Raw genomic sequence first — 9,762 nt, forward strand, 5'->3', positions numbered from 1 at the left:
GCTTGTTGCGCTGTCACTGTACTGTAGTCACTGTATGGGAGAGCGCCGGATCCGGTAAACCGGCGAAAAGCCGGATGTGTGAAACCGGCCTTATGTATTAGCTGGAAGTCATTTTCACAATCTGAGGCCTCTTTCACACGTCAGTATTTTGCATCAGTATTTCGTCAGTGTTTGGATGCCAAAACCAGGAATGGAACTTACAGAGAAGAACTATAATTGAAAGACTGGCACCTGAGCTGTGATTTGGAGACACTCCTGGTTTTGGCATCCAAATACTGATGAAACACTGATGCAAAATACTGATGTGTGAAAGAAGCCTGAGTCTATGGCGTTTCACCCTGAAGCATAGATGTACATTGTAAAAATCACATTGACTTTCCGCACATACATAAACCCCGGCGTGACCTGATATGTCAGAATTAAAGATGAGAGAACGTTTCGGCTCGGGTGATCTTAATGATCATTTTGATGCTCGGGTGTTTGGTACTCGTTTACTGCGTATAATGGCAATCATTGCAGAAGGTTTTCAGGAAAAATATTCGACTTCCCCATTGACTTCCACTATACTCAGTAAACAAGTACCAAGCACCTGAGTATCAAAAAGCACATTAATAGCACCTGAGTTCTGAACAGTTCACTCATCACTAGTCAGAATAGAAATCCCCCAGAAGTGAGCTGTGCTGGAAACTGGGAGCGACAGAGATCAGTGAGTATATTACCACACTTACACTACACTAAGCAATACAAGGTTCCATGGAAGTGCTTCTTAAATACTATAGGCTTAGCTGTAAGGGCCATACAACCTGCCTAATTTCAGGTTCACAACTTGTACTTGGCCAAAAGGAGTATTTGTTTGTGTGACGCCCTGGGCAAGCCAGGGGTCACAGGTCATCACACCACCACACCCTACACCCTAGTTAGGAACATCTAAGCTAACCCAAAAATCCTTGTTGTCTTCCTCCAGGAGCTGGTGTCCACACCAGGGGGTGGGCCAGGCGGTTGGCTCCGCCCACCGAGGAGTTCACAGCTCTGGAGGCGGGAAGAACCAGGCAGTTGAAGTCTAGCTGAGGGCTAGAGTAGATGAGTTTAGAGGAGTGAAGTAGAAGGAGTAAACAGTGAAGTGGAGCTAAAGTGAAAAGTGACGGTAGTAAAGCCTGAAGTTGGTCCGGGTGTGTGTGCCCCAGACAGTGACAGCAAGGTCAGCAGACGGCGGTGATAGTCCGCAGGGGTGACTGCTTGGAGGTTGCTGGAAGGACCGCGGACAGGTGGTGACCCGGCGGTCTGGAGCAGGATACAAAGAACAGTCAGCACCAGGGCAGGGGCCTTTCGGATCCCGGCAAGGCTAGGAGTCGCCATAATTTGCCAAATCCGTCAGTGAAGGGGACGACTGTCTCCCAACAACCAAGTCCCGATTGAAGGCAACAGTCCAACCGTTACAGAGAGACACCGCCACCGCCAGGGCACCAGTTTCTCAGGGCCAGCGCCTGCGGGCAAAGTAGGGCTCCTCTGGCCCATATCCAAGCCGGGGAGCGGGTTACCGGTGGGAACCCATCGCAACCATCATCATCTTAGGTGTAGGAAAAAGGGACCGTCACCTACTGGGGAAAGCAAGTGCAGCCGTCCGTGGGAACCGTCTTTCCAGCCGTGTGTTTTACCGAGAACTGTGTCATCGTCTCAGGCTGAGTGAGTACCACAGTGCCGCAAGGCACAGAGCTGCCCCCGCGTCCCTGCGCCCACCAAGCCCTGCATCTCCCACCTCATCACTGGGCCCCGGGATCACCAACCCCTACCCACGGAGGGGCAACACAACAACTGGCTGCTCCATACCATCCCTCCCGGGATCCCCATACAGAGCAGCAGTGGTGTCAACAAATCACCACAACCGTGGATGGCGTCACGGACAATAAACAATTCCCACACCCAACAACCCCCCTTTCACTCACGGGCGAGGAGCGCCGCTAGAGTCCCCGGGATCTGGCCCATCGCTCGAGCCACCGAGCAGCAGCAGGCCGCAGCAACCGCGGCAGCCGGACCCGAGCAGTAGGGAGAGCGCGGTGTCTCCTCCTCCGCCCGTGACATTTGCATGTTAAATAGTTACATATAGAAGTCTTGAGCTCATGAAATGTAATATTTCTAATAATAAGCCATGGTTTATGAAAAATTAAGGCAAGAACTACCAAAGATTGGCATACACAAAATGGCAATAAAAAGTCCTTTCTAACTTCTGTTGGGGATTGGATAGTCCATAAATAGGCATTCTACAATGTATATTGTGATCTGACAAATGTTATGTTTGATATCCCTCAAACCAACGTGTCATAACAAGAGTGCAAATCTATCCAGGCCATATACATATGACAGCCACACACAGCAAGACATGTGCCTAATTTATTAGCAGACATGCGTCATTTATTAAATTAGGAGGATCCTATTAGCCTTGTCATGAAAAAACACTGGTCTTAATAAATTTACCTGAATGTGAATTTGCATTGGATTCCATAGCAGAAATCTAAGACTGGCACTTGAAGTATGAACTGCTGTGTGTGCACACATGGGTTAGTCCTAATCAGTCGGGCTAGTATGAGTGCTGCTACTTGTCATAGGTTTCTGGGAAGAATACATTTGTAAATGGCCTCAGTAAGTGAAATTATCAAGTCCTTTATCTAATTCACAGAAATACATATGGTATTCATAATGATGTGTAACAGTACAATGCTCAAATGCTCGTTACTTGTAATGATGAGTAAACACTACGATGCTCGAGTGTTCATTACTCGTAATGATGAGTGAACACTACGATGCCCAAGTGCTCTTTACTCGTAATGATGAGTGAACACTACGATACTCGAGTGCTCGTTACTCATAATGGAAAGTGAACAATACGATGCTCTAGAGCTTATTACTCGTAATGATGAGTGAACACTTCAATACTCGAGTGCTCGTTATTCATAATGGAAAGTGAAAAATACGATGCTCTAGAGCTTATTACTCGTAATGATGAGTGAACAGTACGATGCTTGAGTGCTCATTACTCAAGACGACCAGGTCAGATGTTCTTATGGGCTCAGCTTGAGTAACAATTATAAAGGAAGTCAATGATTGGGCAGTTTGGCTCTCCACCGACATACAGCCAGCCATAAACAGAGCATTTCCGGGAGAAGAAGGGCAGGGTGCTTTTTTGGACACACTACATAACACGTTGTTTTTACCCCTAGTGAGAACAATTCAGAGACTGCAGTTGTTCTGTGACGCCCCGGACTAGTCGGGTCGTCCCAGGTAGTCACACACAACACCACACCCCCTCCCGGTTAGGTGACATCAGTCAAACTAAAAACCTTGTCACCACCCTCCAGGTTTGATGTCCACACCAGGGGGGCGGAGCCAGGCAGTTGGCTAGACCCATCGAGGAGTTCACAGGCCTGGAGGCGGGAAAACACAGAGTCTAGCAGAGTCTAGAGGACTCTAGTTCAAGTGCAAGTGTAGAGCAGTCAAGTTCACGGGCAGACCTGTGTCCAGGCTGCCAAGAGACTACCAGGTGGCTTGGTTGGGGCCCAGTCTCCATTGGCAAGGAGGCAGACGGTGGTGCTCACCTGCAGGAGACCGGGAAGACGACCGGTGGAACCGTAAGGGACCGGGACAGGGTAGTGACCCGCCGGAACCGAACCGGGGAGCCAACTGGATACCGGAGCACCAGGCAGGGTACTCAGACCCAGTACAAAGCCCTGAACTGACAGGGCCGAGTCGAATCAACTGATTGCAGACTGGACTTAAGGAAATATCCCACACAAGTCGTTAGAAGACAACAGCCCAACCATACAGGGTAAAGCCACCGCCAAGGCATAGAGACCCAAAGGGCCAGCATCTGCGGGCAAACGGGCTCCTATGGCATATACAAGTTGGGGAGCGGACTACCGGTGTCTAGGCATAGGAGTCAAACATTTACATACAGAGGTGCAGGAGAAAGGCGGAAACCACCAATCTATTCTGGCAGAAGCTGCAGCCGGCTGCGGGCCCCGTTCATCACTCCATTTGGTTTACCAGAGACCCCAGTGTCTTGTGTCAGAGTGAGTACACCAGTGCCATCAGGCACCGCACCGCACTGCACCGCAACACTTCACCCTGCACCCCAGCCCTTGCCTACCGTGCCCCAGGACAAACACCCCCTACCCACAGAGGGGTCAACACCTAGCTGCGCCATTACACCGCTACCGGGAGCCCCAATACCTTCACTGCAGCGGTGGTGTCTACAATCAATACAACCCGTGGGTGGCGAGACGAACTAACATCCCAAACCAAACCACGGCGGCCCCGGCCATGGAACTCCTCACCCAAATCACCGCGTGTAGCGCCAACTCCCTTGCAGAGCGACGTGACCCTCGGGTCCGTGAGAGGCTCGAGCCACCACCCGCAGTACGAGTACGGATCCGAGCAGCTCGGCTGTCGCAGCCGAGCCCTTGGGGCGGTACAGTTCTCACAGGGACACCTGCTCACATCATGCAGTGAAGCAAGCCTGTGCTTTGTGTTCAATGTTTCATGAATGACACATCCGAGCACCTGCGATACTCGCGGTGTACCTGAGCACCCCAATACTCAATGACATCTGTATGATAAAAACTATATGGCCCTTACAGCTAAGGCCGCTTTCACATTGCGTTTATATCTACGTTTACTGGTCCCATCGGGGCATCCATCCAAACCCCTCTGCCCCTCTCCCCGCAAAATGGGTTTCGGACACATACACTGACGGAGCCCTTGACTACTACTACTATCACTATGTCTGGGTGTACGTCTGCAGAAAATGTATATGCAAAAATGGTGCAAGACAGAGCACACGCTGACTCCGTCTGGTCCATTATAGTCAACTGCCCCGTCGGCGTATGCATCCAAAACCGTTTTTTTGGGGGTGAGGGGAGGTTCAGACGGATGCCCCGACGGGACCAGTGAACGTAGGTAAAAACGCAATGTGAAAGCGGCCTTAATTGAAAAGATCTATGCTCTGGTGTAGTCAGAAGATGTCTAGAAATGTAATTTGCTGCTATTATGACTTTACTTTGAAAAGCGAAGCACCAAAAATGTAATACTTATGTGTGGGAAATTAATAAGAGATCGTCTCCCACAGAAACTTAACTAATGATAGCTAGCATTTTCCTTGTAAGACCAGGATTAAACTACTGAGTGGAAACGGATTAAACCAAATTTCACTTTTAGGCTGTGTTTATAGATTTCCCATGCAGCTGTACTTTTCTTCACCCCCTGTCCCAAAAGAGGTTATGTGTTACCATGTGCGATGACAAACAAATGTTACAGTGGGGGTTCTTCCATTCTAGACGCCATTACATTTTCTTACACATATACTATTAAAAGCAAAAAGTATATACAGTTAGGTCCAGAAATATTTGGACAGTGACACAATTTTCTCGAGTTGGGCTCTGCATGCCACCACATTGGATTTGAAATGAAACCTCTACAACAGAATTCAAGTGCAGATTGTAAGGTTTAATTTGAAGGTTTGAACAAAAATATCTGATAGAAATTGTAGGAATTGTACACATTTCTTTACAAACACTCCACATTTTAGGAGGTCAAAAGTAATTGGACAAATAAACCAAACACAAACAAAATATTTTTATTTTCAATATTTTGTTGCGAATCCTTTGGAGGCAATCAATGCCTTAATTCTGAAACCCATGGACATCACCAAACGCTGGGTTTCCTCCTTCTTAATGCTTTACCAGGCCTTTACAGCCGCAGCCTTCAGGTCTTGCTTGTTTGTGGGTCTTTCCATCTTAAGTCTGGATTTGAGCAAGTGAAATGCATGCTCAATTGGGTTAAGATCTGGTGATTGACTTGGCCATTGCAGAATGTTCCACTTTTTTGCACTCATGAACTCCTGGGTAGCTTTGGCTGTATGCTTGGGGTCATTGTCCATCTGTACTATGAAGCGCCGTCCGATCAACTTTGCAGCATTTGGCTGAATCTGGGCTGAAAGTATATCCCGGTACACTTCAGAATTCATCCGGCTACTCTTGTCTGCTGTTATGTCATCAATAAACACAAGTGACCCAGTGCCATTGAAAGCCATGCATGCCCATGCCATCACGTTGCCTCCACCATGTTTTACAGAGGATGTGGTGTGCCTTGGATCATGTCCCGTTCCCTTTCTTCTCCAAACTTTTTTCTTCCCATCATTCTGGTAGAGGTTGATCTTTGTCTCATCTGTCCATAGAATACTTTTCCAGAACTGAGCTGGCTTCATGAGGTGTTTTTCAGCAAATTTAACTCTGGCCTGTCTATTTTTGGAATTGATGAATGGTTTGCATCTAGATGTGAACCCTTTGTATTTACTTTCATGGAGTCTTCTCTTTACTGTTGACTTAGAGACAGATACACCTACTTCACTGAGAGTGTTCTGGACTTCAGTTGATGTTGTGAACGGGTTCTTCTTCACCAAAGAAAGTATGCGGCGATCATCCACCACTGTTGTCATCCGTGGACGCCCAGGCCTTTTTGAGTTCCCAAGCTCACCAGTCAATTCCTTTTTTCTCAGAATGTACCCCACTGTTGATTTTGCTACTCCAAGCATGTCTGCTATCTCTCTGATGGATTTTTTCTTTTTTTTCAGCCTCAGGATGTTCTGCTTCACCTCAATTGAGAGTGCCTTAGACCGCATGTTGTCTGGTCACAGCAACAACTTCCAAATGCAAAACCACACACCTGTAATCAACCCCAGACCTTTTAACTACTTCTTTGATTAGAGTTTAATGAGGTAGACGCCTTCAGAGTTAATTGCAGCCCTTAGAGTCCCTTGTCCAATTACTTTTGGTCCCTTGAAAAAGAGGAGGCTATGCATTACAGAGCTATGATTCCTAAACCCTTTCTCCGATTTGGATGTGAAAACTCTCATATTGCAGCTGGGAGTGTGCACTTTCAGCCCATATTATATATATATAATTGTATTTCTGAACATGTTTTTGTAAACAGCTAAAATAACAAAACTTGTGTCACTGTCCAAATATTTCTGGACCTAACTGTATGTCTTCATTACCCATTAAAAACTTACCATGTGGCAGCAAAGGTTTGCAGAGATTTTCAGCAGGTAGTACCTTAGAATCTGTATATAAGTTTGTCACCACTTTAACATCAATGGTCTATCCTTAGAATAAGGGTTACTTTGCACATTGCAACATCGCTACTGCGATATCGTCGGGGTCAAATCGAAAGAGATGCACATCCGGCGCCGGTAACGACGTCGCAACGTGTAAAGCCTAGGAGAGAAGAACGAGCGTGAAACAGTCAAAAATCGCTGATCTGTGTCACGTCATTCATTTTCATAATGTCGGTGCGTCCGCAGGTACGATGTTGTTTGTCGTTCCTGCGGCACCACACATCGCTGTGTGTGAAGTCGCAGGACTGATAAACATCTCCTTACCTACGCCCGCCGTCCACCGGCAATGCGGAAGGGAGAAGGTGGGCGGGATGTTTACATCCCACTCATCTCCACCCCTCCACATCTATTGGCCACCTGCCATGTGACGTCGCTGTGATGCCGCACTACCCGCCCCCTTAGGAAGGAGGCGGGTCGCCGGCCAGAGCGACGTCACAGGGCAGGTAAGAGCGTGTGAAGCTGCCGTAGCGATAATGTTCACTACGGCAGCTATCACAAGATATCTCATGTGCGACGGGGGCGGGTACTATCGCGCTCGGCATCGCTATCATCGGCTAGCGATGTTGCAGCGTGCAAAGTACCCCTTAGTCATCAATGTCTGAGCGGTTCGGCTCCAGCACACAGTACCCCTGCTGATCAGCTATTTTTGGTACCAAGGCGGATGTGCAGTATTCAGCCGTTGCCAGAATCAGAAGACAGGCTGCTCTGGAACTGACCATTTCCGGCAACCTGATGGGGTTGTCAGGTATCAGACTCTGTGCGATCAGACATTGATGACATAACCTAAGGATAGGCAATCAATGTTAAAGTAGTGGACAAGCTCTTTAATGACTGTTGTCTCATCATCAACAGTATTTTCAGTTTCACTGGTATGAGATTAATTGTCTGATCGCTAGTTGAACATATCTAGACTCTTGATGATTGGAGATCTAGTGGATGACTCCTTTTCTGGTACCTTAATTATCCTGCAAAGCCTACTGTTGATATCAACCTATGGTATGGTCCATGACGTCCTTCAACAAATAGGTTTATGTCTTATTTGTTACCACCAGATGCAGATGCCTTATGCAGAGATTTTAACATAGGAGATGCCCTCAAAAAATGAATTTAGAGCAATGGTGCTTGGCAAAGATAGAAGTGGCCTTTTAATGGTGCTATATAGGCAAATATATTGGTGCGTAGTGGAATATTCTGCCCATTTTTTTTTCATTGTAGTATTCCCTATACCACTCTTCTTTTTTTCATGCTTTCTTGAGGTGATTCTGCACAAACGCCAAAAAGTACAGAAACATTTATCAAAGGCATGAAATTATTCTTTAGTTCTTTATTAGACAAAATACTTACAGTATCAAGGAGAAAACAACATTTACATTTACATTGGCCTCAAAATAGCCTTTGTCAAGTCAAAATAAAAAGACAGCAATGCTACATAAAAACGCCATGTGGAGCTATTTATAAAATGAAAAAGTGGACAATTTCTCTAAACCCACCATGCTCCCACTTTTGTGCAATATACCTAAAGGCCATCATCACAGTCTGGCTGGCACATTTTAGCCCTGGGGGGGCAATAATAAAGCAGTGGCCCTCAAGTTGTGGCAGCCACCTTTGGCCTGTTTATCTCTGGCCACTGCATTAAAGCAGCAGAGGTAACAGGCATTCTGAACAGACTGGTACATATACTGTATATGGGAACAGAAGCACACACTGCAACAGAACCAAGATGACTTCATAGATAGGACAACTGCAAGGAGCTTAGAGATCAGAACCAAGCTTACTACAGAGATAGGAGATCAGAACTAAGCTTAGTACAAAGATAAGGGAGCAGAACCAAGCTTACTACAGAGATAAGGGAGCAGAACAAAGTTTACAATAGAGATATGGGAACAGAACTGAGCTTACTACAGAGATAAGAGAGCAAAACCAAGCTTACTACAAAGATAAGGGAGCAGAAAAGAGCTTACTACTGTGGTAAGGGAACAGAACTGAGCTTACTACAGGGATAAGGGAGCAGAACTGAGTTTACTACAGAGATAAGGGAGCAGAACAAAGCTTACTACAGAGATAAGGGAGCAGAACAAAGCTTACTACAGAGATAAAGGAACAAAACTGAACTTACTACAAAGATACAGAAGCAGAACTGAGCTTACTACAGCAATATGAGAGCAGAATGGAGCTTTCTACAGAGATATGGGAGTAGATCCGAGTTTACTACAGAGATAAGGGAGCAGAATTGAGCTTACTACAGAGATAAGGGAGCAGAACCAAGCTTACTACAGAGATACAAGATCAGAACTAAGCTTAGTACAAAGATAAGGGAGCAGAACCAAGCTTACTACAGAGATAAGGGAGCAGAACAAAGTTTACAATAGAGATATGGGAACAGAACTGAGCTTACTACAGAGATAAGAGAGCAAAACCAAGCTTACTACAAAGATAAGGGAGCAGAAAAGAGCTTACTACTGTGGTAAGGGAACAGAACTGAGCTTACTACAGGGATAAGGGAGCAGAACTGAGTTTACTACAGAGATAAGGGAGCAGAACAAAGCTTACTACAGAGATAAGGGAGCAGAACAAAGCTTACTACAGAGATAAAGGAA

This window comes from Anomaloglossus baeobatrachus, chromosome 3, assembly GCF_048569485.1.
Source record: "Anomaloglossus baeobatrachus isolate aAnoBae1 chromosome 3, aAnoBae1.hap1, whole genome shotgun sequence".
Lineage (NCBI taxonomy): Eukaryota > Metazoa > Chordata > Amphibia > Anura > Aromobatidae > Anomaloglossus > Anomaloglossus baeobatrachus.